Source organism: Eucyclogobius newberryi, unplaced genomic scaffold (assembly GCF_026437365.1).
Source record: "Eucyclogobius newberryi isolate DKJ021-1_F unplaced genomic scaffold, fEucNew1.0.hap1 SCAF_4, whole genome shotgun sequence".
Taxonomy (NCBI): Eukaryota; Metazoa; Chordata; class Actinopteri; order Gobiiformes; family Gobiidae; genus Eucyclogobius; species Eucyclogobius newberryi.
In genome coordinates this window covers 2,702,866-2,725,301 of record NW_027316056.1, presented here as the reverse complement: position 1 = coordinate 2,725,301, position 22,436 = coordinate 2,702,866, and the positions used below count along the sequence as shown (strand labels likewise).

General features: G+C 39.7%; 13 non-coding genes across 13 annotated transcripts; all 13 read right to left on the bottom strand.

Moving 5' to 3' along the window:
* Nucleotides 1–681: 681 nt before the first annotated feature.
* On the bottom strand, nucleotides 682–753 carry trnaa-cgc (transfer RNA alanine (anticodon CGC)). Its single transcript has one exon. It is a non-coding gene; the product is annotated as a tRNA-Ala (tRNA).
* A 1,095-nt stretch (nucleotides 754–1,848) lies between these two features.
* trnaa-cgc (transfer RNA alanine (anticodon CGC)) lies at nucleotides 1,849–1,920 on the bottom strand. The gene has a single exon. It is a non-coding gene; the product is annotated as a tRNA-Ala (tRNA).
* Nucleotides 1,921–3,015: 1,095 nt separating this feature from the next.
* Nucleotides 3,016–3,087, bottom strand: trnaa-cgc (transfer RNA alanine (anticodon CGC)). Its single transcript has one exon. It is a non-coding gene; the product is annotated as a tRNA-Ala (tRNA).
* Nucleotides 3,088–4,182: 1,095 nt separating this feature from the next.
* trnaa-cgc (transfer RNA alanine (anticodon CGC)) lies at nucleotides 4,183–4,254 on the bottom strand. Its single transcript has one exon. It is a non-coding gene; the product is annotated as a tRNA-Ala (tRNA).
* Nucleotides 4,255–7,495: 3,241 nt separating this feature from the next.
* On the bottom strand, nucleotides 7,496–7,567 carry trnaa-cgc (transfer RNA alanine (anticodon CGC)). The gene has a single exon. It is a non-coding gene; the product is annotated as a tRNA-Ala (tRNA).
* A 2,075-nt stretch (nucleotides 7,568–9,642) lies between these two features.
* Nucleotides 9,643–9,714, bottom strand: trnaa-agc (transfer RNA alanine (anticodon AGC)). The gene has a single exon. It is a non-coding gene; the product is annotated as a tRNA-Ala (tRNA).
* Nucleotides 9,715–10,799: 1,085 nt separating this feature from the next.
* Nucleotides 10,800–10,871, bottom strand: trnaa-cgc (transfer RNA alanine (anticodon CGC)). Its single transcript has one exon. It is a non-coding gene; the product is annotated as a tRNA-Ala (tRNA).
* Nucleotides 10,872–12,946: 2,075 nt separating this feature from the next.
* trnaa-agc (transfer RNA alanine (anticodon AGC)) lies at nucleotides 12,947–13,018 on the bottom strand. The gene has a single exon. It is a non-coding gene; the product is annotated as a tRNA-Ala (tRNA).
* Nucleotides 13,019–14,110: 1,092 nt separating this feature from the next.
* Nucleotides 14,111–14,182, bottom strand: trnaa-cgc (transfer RNA alanine (anticodon CGC)). The gene has a single exon. It is a non-coding gene; the product is annotated as a tRNA-Ala (tRNA).
* Nucleotides 14,183–16,257: 2,075 nt separating this feature from the next.
* On the bottom strand, nucleotides 16,258–16,329 carry trnaa-agc (transfer RNA alanine (anticodon AGC)). Its single transcript has one exon. It is a non-coding gene; the product is annotated as a tRNA-Ala (tRNA).
* A 1,092-nt stretch (nucleotides 16,330–17,421) lies between these two features.
* trnaa-cgc (transfer RNA alanine (anticodon CGC)) lies at nucleotides 17,422–17,493 on the bottom strand. Its single transcript has one exon. It is a non-coding gene; the product is annotated as a tRNA-Ala (tRNA).
* Nucleotides 17,494–20,719: 3,226 nt separating this feature from the next.
* Nucleotides 20,720–20,791, bottom strand: trnaa-cgc (transfer RNA alanine (anticodon CGC)). The gene has a single exon. It is a non-coding gene; the product is annotated as a tRNA-Ala (tRNA).
* A 1,067-nt stretch (nucleotides 20,792–21,858) lies between these two features.
* On the bottom strand, nucleotides 21,859–21,930 carry trnaa-cgc (transfer RNA alanine (anticodon CGC)). Its single transcript has one exon. It is a non-coding gene; the product is annotated as a tRNA-Ala (tRNA).
* Nucleotides 21,931–22,436: the final 506 nt, after the last annotated feature.

The window sequence follows — 22,436 nt, the reverse complement described above, 5'->3', positions numbered from 1 at the left end:
GAGACCAATTAAAAATCAAGGTATGCTTGTCCAGTCAAGCATTGCTGGAAAACATGTCTGATCCCAAATGAACAAAGGTATGCGCGCTACCACTGAACCACTTTGTCTAGAAACACTCCAAAAAGAAACACCATCAAACCTGCTAGTCCATAGATGCATGGAAAAACAAAAAGTTGATTTCAAAATGTTGCGCCTGAATGGATGCCATGTTTCAAAGCCTCTCTTGACACCCATCCAGACTTATTGTACTTGTATATATTTTATAAGTGATGCAAGATTCAACCGTAATGTGGGACTGGGAGTTTGCACTTAAGCTTGAGTTTGAGCATCTATCTCGGCATCAGATGACAATAAACCTACACTATACCATACATACACTTTTACTGACGGATATTTCAACAAAAGGTATCTAACAATCACTGAGTTATAATTTGGCAGGGTGACAGTGCACAATGGATTTATAGTTTTTTTTTAAGCTTGTGGATGAAAAGTTGATTTTTGAATATCCATTAGCCAAAGAGTGGGAGCTATGATTTATACTGGTCAAAGCACTGAATGGTCTAAACTTACCAAATATTAGCTTCTGACATCCATTAGGCCACTGTGGATGTCAGAAGTCAGAAGTGTCTCTGAAATTCCTTGCAGTGTAATATGGCAGCTTGCCATGACTAAAGCAGTGTCTGGAGATGCTGGGGATTGAATCCAGGACCTCATACATGCGAAGCATGCGCTCTACCACTGAGTTACATCCCCCTTCAGAAGTGTGAGGAAAAATGATAGAATGGACCAAAACGGAAAAGATTTGATGGCTTTGGAACAGAACACAAACAGTGATCGGATAGAAAATTCAAGAATAAATTCCTCTTTCACTGGTAATGACACAAAGGTCCGTGCCATTGTTACTTTATTTAAATAAGCATCGCTTTTTGTGTGTTACAGTTACTTCTTTGGTCTAATCACCCAGTCCACAAGTGTTCCTGTAGCTATATATTCACAAATCAAGCACTGTTAAGCAGGTGACGTCCTTTGCTGGTCAAGGGGAAGAGAAAGGTATGTTTCCGGCAGGGTTCAAAGAAATATGAAGCAATGCCAATGTATTTTTTGCCCATTGGCTTGTCCACCTGGCCACCACAATACTGCATCTTTGGAAAATGACTGTGAAATCTTGAGACCAATTAAAAATCAAGGTATGCTTGTCCAGTCAAGCATTGCTGGAAAACATGTCTGATCCCAAATGAACAAAGGTATGCGCGCTACCACTGAACCACTTTGTCTAGAAACACTCCAAAAAGAAACACCATCAAACCTGCTAGTCCATAGATGCATGGAAAAACAAAAAGTTGATTTCAAAATGTTGCGCCTGAATGGATGCCATGTTTCAAAGCCTCTCTTGACACCCATCCAGACTTATTGTACTTGTATATATTTTATAAGTGATGCAAGATTCAACCGTAATGTGGGACTGGGAGTTTGCACTTAAGCTTGAGTTTGAGCATCTATCTCGGCATCAGATGACAATAAACCTACACTATACCATACATACACTTTTACTGACGGATATTTCAACAAAAGGTATCTAACAATCACTGAGTTATAATTTGGCAGGGTGACAGTGCACAATGGATTTATAGTTTTTTTTTAAGCTTGTGGATGAAAAGTTGATTTTTGAATATCCATTAGCCAAAGAGTGGGAGCTATGATTTATACTGGTCAAAGCACTGAATGGTCTAAACTTACCAAATATTAGCTTCTGACATCCATTAGGCCACTGTGGATGTCAGAAGTCAGAAGTGTCTCTGAAATTCCTTGCAGTGTAATATGGCAGCTTGCCATGACTAAAGCAGTGTCTGGAGATGCTGGGGATTGAATCCAGGACCTCATACATGCGAAGCATGCGCTCTACCACTGAGTTACATCCCCCTTCAGAAGTGTGAGGAAAAATGATAGAATGGACCAAAACGGAACAGATTTGATGGCTTTGGAACAGAACACAAACAGTGATCGGATAGAAAATTCAAGAATAAATTCCTCTTTCACTGGTAATGACACAAAGGTCCGTGCCATTGTTACTTTATTTAAATAAGCATCGCTTTTTGTGTGTTACAGTTACTTCTTTGGTCTAATCACCCAGTCCACAAGTGTTCCTGTAGCTATATATTCACAAATCAAGCACTGTTAAGCAGGTGACGTCCTTTGCTGGTCAAGGGGAAGAGAAAGGTATGTTTCCGGCAGGGTTCAAAGAAATATGAAGCAATGCCAATGTATTTTTTGCCCATTGGCTTGTCCACCTGGCCACCACAATACTGCATCTTTGGAAAATTACTGTGAAATCTTGAGACCAATTAAAAATCAAGGTATGCTTGTCCAGTCAAGCCTTGCTGGAAAACATGTCTGATCCCAAATGAACAAAGGTATGTGCTCTACCACTGAACCACTTTGTCTAGAAATACTCCAAAAAGAAACACCATCAAACCTGCTAGTCCATAGATGCATGGAAAAACAAAAATTTGATTTCAAAATGTTGCGCCTGAATGGATGCCATGTTTCAAAGCCTCTCTTGACACCCATCCAGACTTATTGTACTTGTATATATTTTATAAGTGCTGCAAGATTCAACCGTAATGTGGGACTGGAAGTTTGCACTTAAGCTTGAGTTTGAGCATCTATCTCGGCATCAGACTACAATAATCCTACACTATACCATACATACACTTTTACTGACGGATATTTCAACAAAAGGTATCTAACAATCACTGAGTTATAATTTGGCAGGGTGACAGTGCACAATGGATTTATAGTTTTTTTTTAAGCTTGTGGATGAAAAGTTGATTTTTGAATATCCATTAGCCAAAGAGTGGGAGCTATGATTTATACTGGTCAAAGCACTGAATGGTCTAAACTTACCAAATATTAGCTTCTGACATCCATTAGGCCACTGTGGATGTCAGAAGTCAGAAGTGTCTCTGAAATTCCTTGCAGTGTAATATGGCAGCTTGCCATGACTAAAGCAGTGTCTGGAGATGCTGGGGATTGAATCCAGGACCTCATACATGCGAAGCATGCGCTCTACCACTGAGTTACATCCCCCTTCAGAAGTGTGAGGAAAAATGATAGAATGGACCAAAACGGAACAGATTTGATGGCTTTGGAACAGAACACAAACAGTGATCGGATAGAAAATTCAAGAATAAATTCCTCTTTCACTGGTAATGACACAAAGGTCCGTGCCATTGTTACTTTATTTAAATAAGCATCGCTTTTTGTGTGTTACAGTTACTTCTTTGGTCTAATCACCCAGTCCACAAGTGTTCCTGTAGCTATATATTCACAAATCAAGCACTGTTAAGCAGGTGACGTCCTTTGCTGGTCAAGGGGAAGAGAAAGGTATGTTTCCGGCAGGGTTCAAAGAAATATGAAGCAATGCCAATGTATTTTTTGCCCATTGGCTTGTCCACCTGGCCACCACAATACTGCATCTTTGGAAAATTACTGTGAAATCTTGAGACCAATTAAAAATCAAGGTATGCTTGTCCAGTCAAGCCTTGCTGGAAAACATGTCTGATCCCAAATGAACAAAGGTATGTGCTCTACCACTGAACCACTTTGTCTAGAAATACTCCAAAAAGAAACACCATCAAACCTGCTAGTCCATAGATGCATGGAAAAACAAAAATTTGATTTCAAAATGTTGCGCCTGAATGGATGCCATGTTTCAAAGCCTCTCTTGACACCCATCCAGACTTATTGTACTTGTATATATTTTATAAGTGCTGCAAGATTCAACCGTAATGTGGGACTGGAAGTTTGCACTTAAGCTTGAGTTTGAGCATCTATCTCGGCATCAGACTACAATAATCCTACACTATACCATACATACACTTTTACTGACGGATATTTCAACAAAAGGTATCTAACAATCACTGAGTTATAATTTGGCAGGGTGACAGTGCACAATGGATTTATAGTTTTTTTTTAAGCTTGTGGATGAAAAGTTGATTTTTGAATATCCATTAGCCAAAGAGTGGGAGCTATGATTTATACTGGTCAAAGCACTGAATGGTCTAAACTTACCAAATATTAGCTTCTGACATCCATTAGGCCACTGTGGATGTCAGAAGTCAGAAGTGTCTCTGAAATTCCTTGCAGTGTAATATGGCAGCTTGCCATGACTAAAGCAGTGTCTGGAGATGCTGGGGATTGAATCCAGGACCTCATACATGCGAAGCATGCGCTCTACCACTGAGTTACATCCCCCTTCAGAAGTGTGAGGAAAAATGATAGAATGGACCAAAACGGAACAGATTTGATGGCTTTGGAACAGAACACAAACAGTGATCGGATAGAAAATTCAAGAATAAATTCCTCTTTCACTGGTAATGACACAAAGGTCCGTGCCATTGTTACTTTATTTAAATAAGCATCGCTTTTTGTGTGTTACAGTTACTTCTTTGGTCTAATCACCCAGTCCACAAGTGTTCCTGTAGCTATATATTCACAAATCAAGCACTGTTAAGCAGGTGACGTCCTTTGCTGGTCAAGGGGAAGAGAAAGGTATGTTTCCGGCAGGGTTCAAAGAAATATGAAGCAATGCCAATGTATTTTTTGCCCATTGGCTTGTCCACCTGGCCACCACAATACTGCATCTTTGGAAAATTACTGTGAAATCTTGAGACCAATTAAAAATCAAGGTATGCTTGTCCAGTCAAGCCTTGCTGGAAAACATGTCTGATCCCAAATGAACAAAGGTATGTGCTCTACCACTGAACCACTTTGTCTAGAAATACTCCAAAAAGAAACACCATCAAACCTGCTAGTCCATAGATGCATGGAAAAACAAAAATTTGATTTCAAAATGTTGCGCCTGAATGGATGCCATGTTTCAAAGCCTCTCTTGACACCCATCCAGACTTATTGTACTTGTATATATTTTATAAGTGCTGCAAGATTCAACCGTAATGTGGGACTGGAAGTTTGCACTTAAGCTTGAGTTTGAGCATCTATCTCGGCATCAGACTACAATAATCCTACACTATACCATACATACACTTTTACTGACGGATATTTCAACAAAAGGTATCTAACAATCACTGAGTTATAATTTGGCAGGGTGACAGTGCACAATGGATTTATAGTTTTTTTTTAAGCTTGTGGATGAAAAGTTGATTTTTGAATATCCATTAGCCAAAGAGTGGGAGCTATGATTTATACTGGTCAAAGCACTGAATGGTCTAAACTTACCAAATATTAGCTTCTGACATCCATTAGGCCACTGTGGATGTCAGAAGTGTTGACATGGCATATTTAAGTCAAGGTCTCTAAAATTCCTTCCAGTGTAATATGGCAGCTTGCAATGACTAAAGCAGTGTCAGGAGATGCTGGGGATTGAACCCAGGACCTCATACATGCTCTACCAATGAGCTACATCCCCTTTGGTTCAATTCTCCAAAATGATAGAATGGACAAAAACGGAACAGATTTGATGGTTTAGAAACAACACAAATGAACAAAGGTATGCGCTCTACCACTAACCCGCTTTTTCTAGAAATACTATGTATATATGTTACAAAGCCTCTGTGTGAAGAAGCCCTAAGTCCCACCCACCATTCGAAAGGTATTCTTATTGGCTAGAATAATATCTCAATCAAAGTCTTCTACGTCACCGCATGCTAGCGCTAAGTGGACGTAAACAAGATGGATGCCCGCGTCGGAAGCGGCGCCTTTTTTTTTTGCGGCGGCTGTAAAGAACAAACCCGCGGACAGAAACAATTGTGGATGGTCTCATTCTGTAGCTAACGGTCTGAAGAAAAGATCGATGCCAAACACCATCTTATAAGTCAAACAGGTCATTTGATATGGATTGAGAAATGCGCCGGACAGAGCCTTTATGTGGATATTTTCACTGTAGAAAACGTTGTTTACTTGACAATATCTCAAAATCCGATAACTTCAGGAAAAATACAAGTGGATATTGTTTTTCTATGGATCCTTACCGACAGACTGAGTACAAGAATGTACAGATTGGAAGCCGTTTTGTCCGTCATAAAAAGCAAACAGGTAGGACATGCGTTTGTAAAAGTTGAGACTTTCTCACAAACTATTGGTAATTGCTTCTTGGGGCATATTATTCAATGTAAATCAATGACATATTCGTTTTGTTGAGAAAATAACCTTTAAAATGATTTATAACTTGCTGGTATTGACCGCAAGTTATACATCATTTTACATCAAGAGAACTTTTGTAATTTGGAAACTGCGCGCCGGCGTGCAGGTGACAGGTATCTGAAATTCCTTCCAGTGTAATATGGCAACTTGCAATGACTAAAGCATTGTCTGGAGATGCTGTAGATTGAACCCAGGGCCTCATACATGCTAAGCATGCGCTCTAACACTGAGCTACATCCCCTTCGGAACTGTAAGCAAAAATGATAGAATGGACCAAAACGGAACAGATATGATGGCTTAGGAACAGAACACAAATAGTGATCGGATAGAAAATTCAAGAATAAATTCCTCTTTCACTGGTAATGACACAAAGGTCTGTGCCATTGTTACTTTACTTACATAAGCGTCACTTTTTGTGTGTTACAGTTACTTCTTTGGTCTGATCACCCAGTCCACAAGTGTTCCTGTACCTATATATTCACAAATCGAGCACTGTTAAGCAGGTGACGTCCTTTGCTGGTCAAGGGGAAGAGAAAGGTATGTTTCCGGCAGGGTTCAAAGAAATATGAAGCAATGCCAATGTATTTTTTTCTCATTGGCTTGTCCACCTGGCCACCACAATACTGCATCTTTGGAAAATGACTGTGAAATCTTGAGACCAATTAAAAATCAAGGTATGCTTGTCCAGTCAAGCATATCTGGAAAACATGTCTGATCCCAAATGAACAAAGGTATGCGCACTACCACTGAACCACTTTGTCTAGAAACACTCCAAAAAGAAACACCATCAAACCTGCTAGTCCATAGATGCATGGAAAAACAAAAAGTTGATTTCAAAATGTTGCGCCTGAATGGATGCCATGTTTCAAAGCCTCTCTTGACACCCATCCAGACTTATTGTACTTGTATATATTTTATAAGTGATGCAAGATTCAACCGTAATGTGGGACTGGGAGTTTGCACTTAAGCTTGAGTTTGAGCATCTATCTCGGCATCAGATGACAATAAACCTACACTATACCATATATACACTTTTACTGACGGATATTTCAACAAAAGATATCTAACAATCACTGAGTTATAATTTGGCAGGGTGACAGTGCACAATGGATTTATAGTTTTTTTTAAGCTTGTGGATGAAATGTTGATTTTTGAATATCCATTAGCCAAAGAGTGATGCTATGATTTATACTGGTCAAAGCACTGAATGGTCTAAACTTACCAAATATTAGCTTCTGACATCCATTAGGCCACTGTGGATGTCAGAAGTCAGAAGTGTCTCTGAAATTCCTTGCAGTGTAATATAGCAGCTTGCCATGACTAAAGCAGTGTCTGGAGATGCTGGGGATTGAACCCAGGACCTCATACATGCGAAGCATGCGCTCTACCACTAAGTTACATCCCCCTTCAGAAGTGTGAGGAAAAATGATAGAATGGACCAAAACGGAACAGATTTGATGGCTTTGGAACAGAACACAAACAGTGATCGAATAGAAAATTCAAGAATAAATTCCTCTTTCACTGGTAATGACACAAAGGTCCGTGCCATTGTTACTTTATTTAAATAAGCATCGCTTTTTGTGTGTTACAGTTACTTCTTTGGTCTAATCACCCAGTCCACAAGTGTTCCTGTAGCTATATATTCACAAATCAAGCACTGTTAAGCAGGTGACGTCCTTTGCTGGTCAAGGGGAAGAGAAAGGTATGTTTCCGGCAGGGTTCAAAGAAATATGAAGCAATGCCAATGTATTTTTTGCCCATTGGCTTGTCCACCTGGCCACCACAATACTGCATCTTTGGAAAATTACTGTGAAATCTTGAGACCAATTAAAAATCAAGGTATGCTTGTCCAGTCAAGCCTTGCTGGAAAACATGTCTGATCCCAAATGAACAAAGGTATGTGCTCTACCACTGAACCACTTTGTCTAGAAATACTCCAAAAAGAAACACCATCAAACCTGCTAGTCCATAGATGCATGGAAAAACAAAAATTTGATTTCAAAATGTTGCGCCTGAATGGATGCCATGTTTCAAAGCCTCTCTTGACACCCATCCAGACTTATTGTACTTGTATATATTTTATAAGTGCTGCAAGATTCAACCGTAATGTGGGACTGGGAGTTTGCACTTAAGCTTGAGTTTGAGCATCTATCTCGGCATCAGACTACAATAATCCTACACTATACCATACATACACTTTTACTGACGGATATTTCAACAAAAGGTATCTAACAATCACTGAGTTATAATTTGGCAGGGTGACAGTGCACAATGGATTTATAGTTTTTTTTAAGCTTGTGGATGAAAAGTTGATTTTTGAATATCCATTAGCCAAAGAGTGGGAGCTATGATTTATACTGGTCAAAGCACTGAATGGTCTAAACTTACCAAATATTAGCTTCTGACATCCATTAGGCCACTGTGGATGTCAGAAGTGTTGACATGGCATATTTAAGTCAAGGTCTCTAAAATTCCTTCCAGTGTAATATGGCAGCTTGCAATGACTAAAGCAGTGTCAGGAGATGCTGGGGATTGAACCCAGGACCTCATACATGCTCTACCACTGAGCTACATCACCTTTGGTTCAATTCTCCAAAATGATAGAATGGACAAAAACGGAACAGATTTGATGGTTTAGAAACAACACAAATGAACAAAGGTATGCGCTCTACCACTAACCCGCTTTTTCTAGAAATACTATGTATATATGTTACAAAGCCTCTGTGTGAAGAAGCCCTAAGTCCCACCCACCATTCGAAAGGTATTCTTATTGGCTAGAATAATATCTCAATCAAAGTCTTCTACGTCACCGCATGCTAGCGCTAAGTGGACGTAAACAAGATGGATGCCCGCGTCGGAAGCGGCGCCTTTTTTTTTGCGGCGGCTGTAAAGAACAAACCCGCGGACAGAAACAATTGTGGATGGTCTCATTCTGTAGCTAACAGTCTGAAGAAAAGATCGATGCCAAACACCATCTTATAAGTCAAACAGGTCATTTGATATGGATTGAGAAATGCGCCGGACAGAGCCTTTATGTGGATATTTTCACTGTAGAAAACGTTGTTTACTTGACAATATCTCAAAATCCGATAACTTCAGGAAAAATACAAGTGGATATTGTTTTTCTATGGATCCTTACCGACAGACTGAGTACAAGAATGTACAGATTGGAAGCCGTTTTGTCCGTCATAAAAAGCAAACAGGTAGGACATGCGTTTGTAAAAGTTGAGACTTTCTCACAAACTATTGGTAATTGCTTCTTGGGGCATATTATTCAATGTAAATCAATGACATATTCGTTTTGTTGAGAAAATAACCTTTAAAATGATGTATAACTTGCTGGTATTGACCGCAAGTTATACATCATTTTACATCAAGAGAACTTTTGTAATTTGGAAACTGCGCGCCGGCGTGCAGGTGACAGGTGTCTGAAATTCCTTCCAGTGTAATATGGCAACTTGCGATGACTAAAGCATTGTCTGGAGATGCTGGGGATTGAACCCAGGGCCTCATACATGCTAAGCATGCGCTCTACCACTGAGCTACATCGCCTTTGGAACTGTAAGCAAAAATGATAGAATGGACCAAAACGGAACAGATATGATGGCTTAGGAACAGAACACAAATAGTGATCGGATAGAAAATTCAAGAATAAATTCCTCTTTCACTGGTAATGACACAAAGGTCTGTGCCATTGTTACTTTACTTACATAAGCGTCACTTTTTGTGTGTTACAGTTACTTCTTTGGTCTGATCACCCAGTCCACAAGTGTTCCTGTACCTATATATTCACAAATCGAGCACTGTTAAGCAGGTGACGTCCTTTGCTGGTCAAGGGGAAGAGAAAGGTATGTTTCCGGCAGGGTTCAAAGAAATATGAAGCAATGCCAATGTATTTTTTTCTCATTGGCTTGTCCACCTGGCCACCACAATACTGCATCTTTGGAAAATGACTGTGAAATCTTGAGACCAATTAAAAATCAAGGTATGCTTGTCCAGTCAAGCATTGCTGGAAAACATGTCTGATCCCAAATGAACAAAGGTATGCGCGCTACCACTGAACCACTTTGTCTAGAAACACTCCAAAAAGAAACACCATCAAACCTGCTAGTCCATAGATGCATGGAAAAACAAAAAGTTGATTTCAAAATGTTGCGCCTGAATGGATGCCATGTTTCAAAGCCTCTCTTGACACCCATCCAGACTTATTGTACTTGTATATATTTTATAAGTGATGCAAGATTCAACCGTAATGTGGGACTGGGAGTTTGCACTTAAGCTTGAGTTTGAGCATCTATCTCGGCATCAGATGACAATAAACCTACACTATACCATACATACACTTTTACTGACGGATATTTCAACAAAAGATATCTAACAATCACTGAGTTATAATTTGGCAGGGTGACAGTGCACAATGGATTTATAGTTTTATTTAAGCTTGTGAATGAAATGTTGATTTTTGAATATCCATTAGCCAAAGAGTGATGCTATGATTTATACTGGTCAAAGCACTGAATGGTCTAAACTTACCAAATATTAGCTTCTGACATCCATTAGGCCACTGTGGATGTCAGAAGTGTCTCTGAAATTCCTTGCAGTGTAATATGGCAGCTTGCCATGACTAAAGCAGTGTCTGGAGATGCTGGGGATTGAACCCAGGACCTCATACATGCGAAGCATGCGCTCTACCACTGAGTTACATCCCCCTTCAGAAGTGTGAGGAAAAATGATAGAATGGACCAAAACGGAACAGATTTGATGGCTTTGGAACAGAACACAAACAGTGATCGAATAGAAAATTCAAGAATAAATTCCTCTTTCACTGGTAATGACACAAAGGTCCGTGCCATTGTTACTTTATTTAAATAAGCATCGCTTTTTGTGTGTTACAGTTACTTCTTTGGTCTAATCACCCAGTCCACAAGTGTTCCTGTAGCTATATATTCACAAATCAAGCACTGTTAAGCAGGTGACGTCCTTTGCTGGTCAAGGGGAAGAGAAAGGTATGTTTCCGGCAGGGTTCAAAGAAATATGAAGCAATGCCAATGTATTTTTTGCCCATTGGCTTGTCCACCTGGCCACCACAATACTGCATCTTTGGAAAATTACTGTGAAATCTTGAGACCAATTAAAAATCAAGGTATGCTTGTCCAGTCAAGCCTTGCTGGAAAACATGTCTGATCCCAAATGAACAAAGGTATGTGCTCTACCACTGAACCACTTTGTCTAGAAATACTCCAAAAAGAAACACCATCAAACCTGCTAGTCCATAGATGCATGGAAAAACAAAAATTTGATTTCAAAATGTTGCGCCTGAATGGATGCCATGTTTCAAAGCCTCTCTTGACACCCATCCAGACTTATTGTACTTGTATATATTTTATAAGTGCTGCAAGATTCAACCGTAATGTGGGACTGGGAGTTTGCACTTAAGCTTGAGTTTGAGCATCTATCTCGGCATCAGACTACAATAATCCTACACTATACCATACATACACTTTTACTGACGGATATTTCAACAAAAGGTATCTAACAATCACTGAGTTATAATTTGGCAGGGTGACAGTGCACAATGGATTTATAGTTTTTTTTAAGCTTGTGGATGAAAAGTTGATTTTTGAATATCCATTAGCCAAAGAGTGGGAGCTATGATTTATACTGGTCAAAGCACTGAATGGTCTAAACTTACCAAATATTAGCTTCTGACATCCATTAGGCCACTGTGGATGTCAGAAGTGTTGACATGGCATATTTAAGTCAAGGTCTCTAAAATTCCTTCCAGTGTAATATGGCAGCTTGCAATGACTAAAGCAGTGTCAGGAGATGCTGGGGATTGAACCCAGGACCTCATACATGCTCTACCACTGAGCTACATCACCTTTGGTTCAATTCTCCAAAATGATAGAATGGACAAAAACGGAACAGATTTGATGGTTTAGAAACAACACAAATGAACAAAGGTATGCGCTCTACCACTAACCCGCTTTTTCTAGAAATACTATGTATATATGTTACAAAGCCTCTGTGTGAAGAAGCCCTAAGTCCCACCCACCATTCGAAAGGTATTCTTATTGGCTAGAATAATATCTCAATCAAAGTCTTCTACGTCACCGCATGCTAGCGCTAAGTGGACGTAAACAAGATGGATGCCCGCGTCGGAAGCGGCGCCTTTTTTTTTGCGGCGGCTGTAAAGAACAAACCCGCGGACAGAAACAATTGTGGATGGTCTCATTCTGTAGCTAACAGTCTGAAGAAAAGATCGATGCCAAACACCATCTTATAAGTCAAACAGGTCATTTGATATGGATTGAGAAATGCGCCGGACAGAGCCTTTATGTGGATATTTTCACTGTAGAAAACGTTGTTTACTTGACAATATCTCAAAATCCGATAACTTCAGGAAAAATACAAGTGGATATTGTTTTTCTATGGATCCTTACCGACAGACTGAGTACAAGAATGTACAGATTGGAAGCCGTTTTGTCCGTCATAAAAAGCAAACAGGTAGGACATGCGTTTGTAAAAGTTGAGACTTTCTCACAAACTATTGGTAATTGCTTCTTGGGGCATATTATTCAATGTAAATCAATGACATATTCGTTTTGTTGAGAAAATAACCTTTAAAATGATGTATAACTTGCTGGTATTGACCGCAAGTTATACATCATTTTACATCAAGAGAACTTTTGTAATTTGGAAACTGCGCGCCGGCGTGCAGGTGACAGGTGTCTGAAATTCCTTCCAGTGTAATATGGCAACTTGCGATGACTAAAGCATTGTCTGGAGATGCTGGGGATTGAACCCAGGGCCTCATACATGCTAAGCATGCGCTCTACCACTGAGCTACATCCCCTTCGGAACTGTAAGCAAAAATGATAGAATGGACCAAAACGGAACAGATATGATGGCTTAGGAACAGAACACAAATAGTGATCGGATAGAAAATTCAAGAATAAATTCCTCTTTCACTGGTAATGACACAAAGGTCTGTGCCATTGTTACTTTACTTACATAAGCGTCACTTTTTGTGTGTTACAGTTACTTCTTTGGTCTGATCACCCAGTCCACAAGTGTTCCTGTACCTATATATTCACAAATCGAGCACTGTTAAGCAGGTGACGTCCTTTGCTGGTCAAGGGGAAGAGAAAGGTATGTTTCCGGCAGGGTTCAAAGAAATATGAAGCAATGCCAATGTATTTTTTTCTCATTGGCTTGTCCACCTGGCCACCACAATACTGCATCTTTGGAAAATGACTGTGAAATCTTGAGACCAATTAAAAATCAAGGTATGCTTGTCCAGTCAAGCATTGCTGGAAAACATGTCTGATCCCAAATGAACAAAGGTATGCGCGCTACCACTGAACCACTTTGTCTAGAAACACTCCAAAAAGAAACACCATCAAACCTGCTAGTCCATAGATGCATGGAAAAACAAAAAGTTGATTTCAAAATGTTGCGCCTGAATGGATGCCATGTTTCAAAGCCTCTCTTGACACCCATCCAGACTTATTGTACTTGTATATATTTTATAAGTGATGCAAGATTCAACCGTAATGTGGGACTGGGAGTTTGCACTTAAGCTTGAGTTTGAGCATCTATCTCGGCATCAGATGACAATAAACCTACACTATACCATACATACACTTTTACTGACGGATATTTCAACAAAAGATATCTAACAATCACTGAGTTATAATTTGGCAGGGTGACAGTGCACAATGGATTTATAGTTTTATTTAAGCTTGTGAATGAAATGTTGATTTTTGAATATCCATTAGCCAAAGAGTGATGCTATGATTTATACTGGTCAAAGCACTGAATGGTCTAAACTTACCAAATATTAGCTTCTGACATCCATTAGGCCACTGTGGATGTCAGAAGTCAGAAGTGTCTCTGAAATTCCTTGCAGTGTAATATGGCAGCTTGCCATGACTAAAGCAGTGTCTGGAGATGCTGGGGATTGAATCCAGGACCTCATACATGCGAAGCATGCGCTCTACCACTGAGTTACATCCCCCTTCAGAAGTGTGAGGAAAAATGATAGAATGGACCAAAACGGAACAGATTTGATGGCTTTGGAACAGAACACAAACAGTGATCGAATAGAAAATTCAAGAATAAATTCCTCTTTCACTGGTAATGACACAAAGGTCCGTGCCATTGTTACTTTATTTAAATAAGCATCGCTTTTTGTGTGTTACAGTTACTTCTTTGGTCTAATCACCCAGTCCACAAGTGTTCCTGTAGCTATATATTCACAAATCAAGCACTGTTAAGCAGGTGACGTCCTTTGCTGGTCAAGGGGAAGAGAAAGGTATGTTTCCGGCAGGGTTCAAAGAAATATGAAGCAATGCCAATGTATTTTTTGCCCATTGGCTTGTCCACCTGGCCACCACAATACTGCATCTTTGGAAAATTACTGTGAAATCTTGAGACCAATTAAAAATCAAGGTATGCTTGTCCAGTCAAGCCTTGCTGGAAAACATGTCTGATCCCAAATGAACAAAGGTATGTGCTCTACCACTGAACCACTTTGTCTAGAAATACTCCAAAAAGAAACACCATCAAACCTGCTAGTCCATAGATGCATGGAAAAACAAAAATTTGATTTCAAAATGTTGCGCCTGAATGGATGCCATGTTTCAAAGCCTCTCTTGACACCCATCCAGACTTATTGTACTTGTATATATTTTATAAGTGCTGCAAGATTCAACCGTAATGTGGGACTGGGAGTTTGCACTTAAGCTTGAGTTTGAGCATCTATCTCGGCATCAGACTACAATAATCCTACACTATACCATACATACACTTTTACTGACGGATATTTCAACAAAAGGTATCTAACAATCACTGAGTTATAATTTGGCAGGGTGACAGTGCACAATGGATTTATAGTTTTTTTTAAGCTTGTGGATGAAAAGTTGATTTTTGAATATCCATTAGCCAAAGAGTGGGAGCTATGATTTATACTGGTCAAAGCACTGAATGGTCTAAACTTACCAAATATTAGCTTCTGACATCCATTAGGCCACTGTGGATGTCAGAAGTGTTGACATGGCATATTTAAGTCAAGGTCTCTAAAATTCCTTCCAGTGTAATATGGCAGCTTGCAATGACTAAAGCAGTGTCAGGAGATGCTGGGGATTGAACCCAGGACCTCATACATGCTCTACCACTGAGCTACATCACCTTTGGTTCAATTCTCCAAAATGATAGAATGGACAAAAACGGAACAGATTTGATGGTTTAGAAACAACACAAATGAACAAAGGTATGCGCTCTACCACTAACCCGCTTTTTCTAGAAATACTATGTATATATGTTACAAAGCCTCTGTGTGAAGAAGCCCTAAGTCCCACCCACCATTCGAAAGGTATTCTTATTGGCTAGAATAATATCTCAATCAAAGTCTTCTACGTCACCGCATGCTAGCGCTAAGTGGACGTAAACAAGATGGATGCCCGCGTCGGAAGCGGCGCCTTTTTTTTTGCGGCGGCTGTAAAGAACAAACCCGCGGACAGAAACAATTGTGGATGGTCTCATTCTGTAGCTAACAGTCTGAAGAAAAGATCGATGCCAAACACCATCTTATAAGTCAAACAGGTCATTTGATATGGATTGAGAAATGCGCCGGACAGAGCCTTTATGTGGATATTTTCACTGTAGAAAACGTTGTTTACTTGACAATATCTCAAAATCCGATAACTTCAGGAAAAATACAAGTGGATATTGTTTTTCTATGGATCCTTACCGACAGACTGAGTACAAGAATGTACAGATTGGAAGCCGTTTTGTCCGTCATAAAAAGCAAACAGGTAGGACATGCGTTTGTAAAAGTTGAGACTTTCTCACAAACTATTGGTAATTGCTTCTTGGGGCATATTATTCAATGTAAATCAATGACATATTCGTTTTGTTGAGAAAATAACCTTTAAAATGATGTATAACTTGCTGGTATTGACTGCAAGTTATACATCATTTTACATCAAGAGAACTTTTGTAATTTGGAAACTGCGCGCCGGCGTGCAGGTGACAGGTGTCTGAAATTCCTTCCAGTGTAATATGGCAACTTGCGATGACTAAAGCATTGTCTGGAGATGCTGGGGATTGAACCCAGGGCCTCATACATGCTAAGCATGCGCTCTACCACTGAGCTACATCCCCTTCGGAACTGTAAGCAAAAATGATAGAATGGACCAAAACGGAACAGATATGATGGCTTAGGAACAGAACACAAATAGTGATCGGATAGAAAATTCAAGAATAAATTCCTCTTTCACTGGTAATGACACAAAGGTCTGTGCCATTGTTACTTTACTTACATAAGCGTCACTTTTTGTGTGTTACAGTTACTTCTTTGGTCTGATCACCCAGTCCACAAGTGTTCCTGTACCTATATATTCACAAATCGAGCACTGTTAAGCAGGTGACGTCCTTTGCTGGTCAAGGGGAAGAGAAAGGTATGTTTCCGGCAGGGTTCAAAGAAATATGAAGCAATGCCAATGTATTTTTTTCTCATTGGCTTGTCCACCTGGCCACCACAATACTGCATCTTTGGAAAATGACTGTGAAATCTTGAGACCAATTAAAAATCAAGGTATGCTTGTCCAGTCAAGCATATCTGGAAAACATGTCTGATCCCAAATGAACAAAGGTATGCGCACTACCACTGAACCACTTTGTCTAGAAACACTCCAAAAAGAAACACCATCAAACCTGCTAGTCCATAGATGCATGGAAAAACAAAAAGTTGATTTCAAAATGTTGCGCCTGAATGGATGCCATGTTTCAAAGCCTCTCTTGACACCCATCCAGACTTATTGTACTTGTATATATTTTATAAGTGCTGCAAGATTCAACCGTAATGTGGGACTGGGAGTTTGCACTTAAGCTTGAGTTTGAGCATCTATCTCGGCATCAGATGACAATAAACCTACACTATACCATACATACACTTTTACTGACGGATATTTCAACAAAAGATATCTAACAATCACTGAGTTATAATTTGGCAGGGTGACAGTGCACAATGGATTTATAGTTTTTTTTAAGCTTGTGAATGAAATGTTGATTTTTGAATATCCATTAGCCAAAGAGTGATGCTATGATTTATACTGGTCAAAGCACTGAATGGTCTAAACTTACCAAATATTAGCTTCTGACATCCATTAGGCCACTGTGGATGTCAGAAGTCAGAAGTGTCTCTGAAATTCCTTGCAGTGTAATATGGCAGCTTGCCATGACTAAAGCAGTGTCTGGAGATGCTGGGGATTGAATCCAGGACCTCATACATGCGAAGCATGCGCTCTACCACTGAGTTACATCCCCCTTCAGAAGTGTGAGGAAAAATGATAGAATGGACCAAAACGGAACAGATTTGATGGCTTTGGAACAGAACACAAACAGTGATCGGATAGAAAATTCAAGAATAAATTCCTCTTTCACTGGTAATGACACAAAGGTCCGTGCCATTGTTACTTTATTTAAATAAGCATCGCTTTTTGTGTGTTACAGTTACTTCTTTGGTCTAATCACCCAGTCCACAAGTGTTCCTGTAGCTATATATTCACAAATCAAGCACTGTTAAGCAGGTGACGTCCTTTGCTGGTCAAGGGGAAGAGAAAGGTATGTTTCCGGCAGGGTTCAAAGAAATATGAAGCAATGCCAATGTATTTTTTGCCCATTGGCTTGTCCACCTGGCCACCACAATACTGCATCTTTGGAAAATTACTGTGAAATCTTGAGACCAATTAAAAATCAAGGTATGCTTGTCCAGTCAAGCCTTGCTGGAAAACATGTCTGATCCCAAATGAACAAAGGTATGTGCTCTACCACTGAACCACTTTGTCTAGAAATACTCCAAAAAGAAACACCATCAAACCTGCTAGTCCATAGATGCATGGAAAAACAAAAATTTGATTTCAAAATGTTGCGCCTGAATGGATGCCATGTTTCAAAGCCTCTCTTGACACCCATCCAGACTTATTGTACTTGTATATATTTTATAAGTGCTGCAAGATTCAACCGTAATGTGGGACTGGGAGTTTGCACTTAAGCTTGAGTTTGAGCATCTATCTCGGCATCAGACTACAATAATCCTACACTATACCATACATACACTTTTACTGACGGATATTTCAACAAAAGGTATCTAACAATCACTGAGTTATAATTTGGCAGGGTGACAGTGCACAATGGATTTATAGTTTTTTTTAAGCTTGTGGATGAAAAGTTGATTTTTGAATATCCATTAGCCAAAGAGTGGGAGCTATGATTTATACTGGTCAAAGCACTGAATGGTCTAAACTTACCAAATATTAGCTTCTGACATCCATTAGGCCACTGTGGATGTCAGAAGTGTTGACATGGCATATTTAAGTCAAGGTCTCTAAAATTCCTTCCAGTGTAATATGGCAGCTTGCAATGACTAAAGCAGTGTCAGGAGATGCTGGGGATTGAACCCAGGACCTCATACATGCTCTACCACTGAGCTACATCCCCTTTGGTTCAATTCTCCAAAATGATAGAATGGACAAAAACGGAACAGATTTGATGGTTTAGAAACAACACAAATGAACAAAGGTATGCGCTCTACCACTAACCCGCTTTTTCTAGAAATACTATGTATATATGTTACAAAGCCTCTGTGTGAAGAAGCCCTAAGTCCCACCCACCATTCGAAAGGTATTCTTATTGGCTAGAATAATATCTCAATCAAAGTCTTCTACGTCACCGCATGCTAGCGCTAAGTGGACGTAAACAAGATGGATGCCCGCGTCGGAAGCGGCGCCTTTTTTTTTGCGGCGGCTGTAAAGAACAAACCCGCGGACAGAAACAATTGTGGATGGTCTCATTCTGTAGCTAACAGTCTGAAGAAAAGATCGATGCCAAACACCATCTTATAAGTCAAACAGGTCATTTGATATGGATTGAGAAATGCGCCGGACAGAGCCTTTATGTGGATATTTTCACTGTAGAAAACGTTGTTTACTTGACAATATCTCAAAATCCGATAACTTCAGGAAAAATACAAGTGGATATTGTTTTTCTATGGATCCTTACCGACAGACTGAGTACAAGAATGTACAGATTGGAAGCCGTTTTGTCCGTCATAAAAAGCAAACAGGTAGGACATGCGTTTGTAAAAGTTGAGACTTTCTCACAAACTATTGGTAATTGCTTCTTGGGGCATATTATTCAATGTAAATCAATGACATATTCGTTTTGTTGAGAAAATAACCTTTAAAATGATGTATAACTTGCTGGTATTGACCGCAAGTTATACATCATTTTACATCAAGAGAACTTTAGTAATTTGGAAACTGCGCGCCGGCGTGCAGGTGACAGGTATCTGAAATTCCTTCCAGTGTAATATGGCAACTTGCAATGACTAAAGCATTGTCTGGAGATGCTGGGGATTGAACCCATACATGCTAAGCATGCGCTCTACCACTGAGCTCCATCCCCTTCGGAACTGTAAGCAAAAATGATAGAATGGACCAAAACGGAACAGATATGATGGCTTAGGAACAGAACACAAATAGTGATCGGATAGAAAATTCAAGAATAAATTCCTCTTTCACTGGTAATGACACAAAGGTCTGTGCCATTGTTACTTTACTTACATAAGCGTCACTTTTTGTGTGTTACAGTTACTTCTTTGGTCTGATCACCCAGTCCACAAGTGTTCCTGTACCTATATATTCACAAATCGAGCACTGTTAAGCAGGTGACGTCCTTTGCTGGTCAAGGGGAAGAGAAAGGTATGTTTCCGGCAGGGTTCAAAGAAATATGAAGCAATGCCAATGTATTTTTTTCTCATTGGCTTGTCCACCTGGCCACCACAATACTGCATCTTTGGAAAATGACTGTGAAATCTTGAGACCAATTAAAAATCAAGGTATGCTTGTCCAGTCAAGCATTGCTGGAAAACATGTCTGATCCCAAATGAACAAAGGTATGCGCGCTACCACTGAACCACTTTGTCTAGAAACACTCCAAAAAGAAACACCATCAAACCTGCTAGTCCATAGATGCATGGAAAAACAAAAAGTTGATTTCAAAATGTTGCGCCTGAATGGATGCCATGTTTCAAAGCCTCTCTTGACACCCATCCAGACTTATTGTACTTGTATATATTTTATAAGTGATGCAAGATTCAACCGTAATGTGGGACTGGGAGTTTGCACTTAAGCTTGAGTTTGAGCATCTATCTCGGCATCAGATGACAATAAACCTACACTATACCATACATACACTTTTACTGACGGATATTTCAACAAAAGATATCTAACAATCACTGAGTTATAATTTGGCAGGGTGACAGTGCACAATGGATTTATAGTTTTTTTTAAGCTTGTGAATGAAATGTTGATTTTTGAATATCCATTAGCCAAAGAGTGATGCTATGATTTATACTGGTCAAAGCACTGAATGGTCTAAACTTACCAAATATTAGCTTCTGACATCCATTAGGCCACTGTGGATGTCAGAAGTCAGAAGTGTCTCTGAAATTCCTTGCAGTGTGGCAGCTTGCCATGACTAAAGCAGTGTCTGGAGATGCTGGGGATTGAACCCAGGACCTCATACATGCGAAGCATGCGCTCTACCACTGAGCTACATCCCCTTCGGAACTGTAAGCAAAAATGATAGAATGGACCAAAACGGAACAGAACACAAATAGTGATCGGATAGAAAATTCAAGAATAAATTCCTCTTTCACTGGTAATGACACAAAGGTCTGTGCCATTGTTACTTTACTTACATAAGTGTCACTTTTTGTGTGTTACAGTTACTTCTTTGGTCTGATCACCCAGTCCACAAGTGTTCCTGTACCTATATATTCACAAATCGAGCACTGTTAAGCAGGTGACGTCCTTTGCTGGTCAAGGGGAAGAGAAAGGTATGTTTCCGGCAGGGTTCAAAGAAATATGAAGCAATGCCAATGTATTTTTTTCTCATTGGCTTGTCCACCTGGCCACCACAATACTGCATCTTTGGAAAATGACTGTGAAATCTTGAGACCAATTAAAAATCAAGGTATGCTTGTCCAGTCAAGCATTGCTGGAAAACATGTCTGATCCCAAATGAACAAAGGTATGCGCGCTACCACTGAACCACTTTGTCTAGAAACACTCCAAAAAGAAACACCATCAAACCTGCTAGTCCATAGATGCATGGAAAAACAAAAAGTTGATTTCAAAATGTTGCGCCTGAATGGATGCCATGTTTCAAAGCCTCTCTTGACACCCATCCAGACTTATTGTACTTGTATATATTTTATAAGTGATGCAAGATTCAACCGTAATGTGGGACTGGGAGTTTGCACTTAAGCTTGAGTTTGAGCATCTATCTCGGCATCAGATGACAATAAACCTACACTATACCATACATACACTTTTACTGACGGATATTTCAACAAAAGATATCTAACAATCACTGAGTTATAATTTGGCAGGGTGACAGTGCACAATGGATTTATATATTTTTTTAAGCTTGTGAATGAAATGTTGATTTTTGAATATCCATTAGCCAAAGAGTGATGCTATGATTTATACTGGTCAAAGCACTGAATGGTCTAAACTTACCAAATATTAGCTTCTGACATCCATTAGGCCACTGTGGATGTCAGAAGTCAGAAGTGTCTCTGAAATTCCTTGCAGTGTGGCAGCTTGCCATGACTAAAGCAGTGTCTGGAGATGCTGGGGATTGAACCCAGGACCTCATACATGCGAAGCATGCGCTCTACCACTGAGCTACATCCCCTTCGGAACTGTAAGCAAAAATGATAGAATGGACCAAAACGGAACAGAACACAAATAGTGATCGGATAGAAAATTCAAGAATAAATTCCTCTTTCACTGGTAATGACACAAAGGTCTGTGCCATTGTTACTTTACTTACATAAGTGTCACTTTTTGTGTGTTACAGTTACTTCTTTGGTCTGATCACCCAGTCCACAAGTGTTCCTGTACCTATATATTCACAAATCGAGCACTGTTAAGCAGGTGACGTCCTTTGCTGGTCAAGGGGAAGAGAAAGGTATGTTTCCGGCAGGGTTCAAAGAAATATGAAGCAATGCCAATGTATTTTTTTCTCATTGGCTTGTCCACCTGGCCACCACAATACTGCATCTTTGGAAAATGACTGTGAAATCTTGAGACCAATTAAAAATCAAGGTATGCTTGTCCAGTCAAGCATTGCTGGAAAACATGTCTGATCCCAAATGAACAAAGGTATGCGCGCTACCACTGAACCACTTTGTCTAGAAA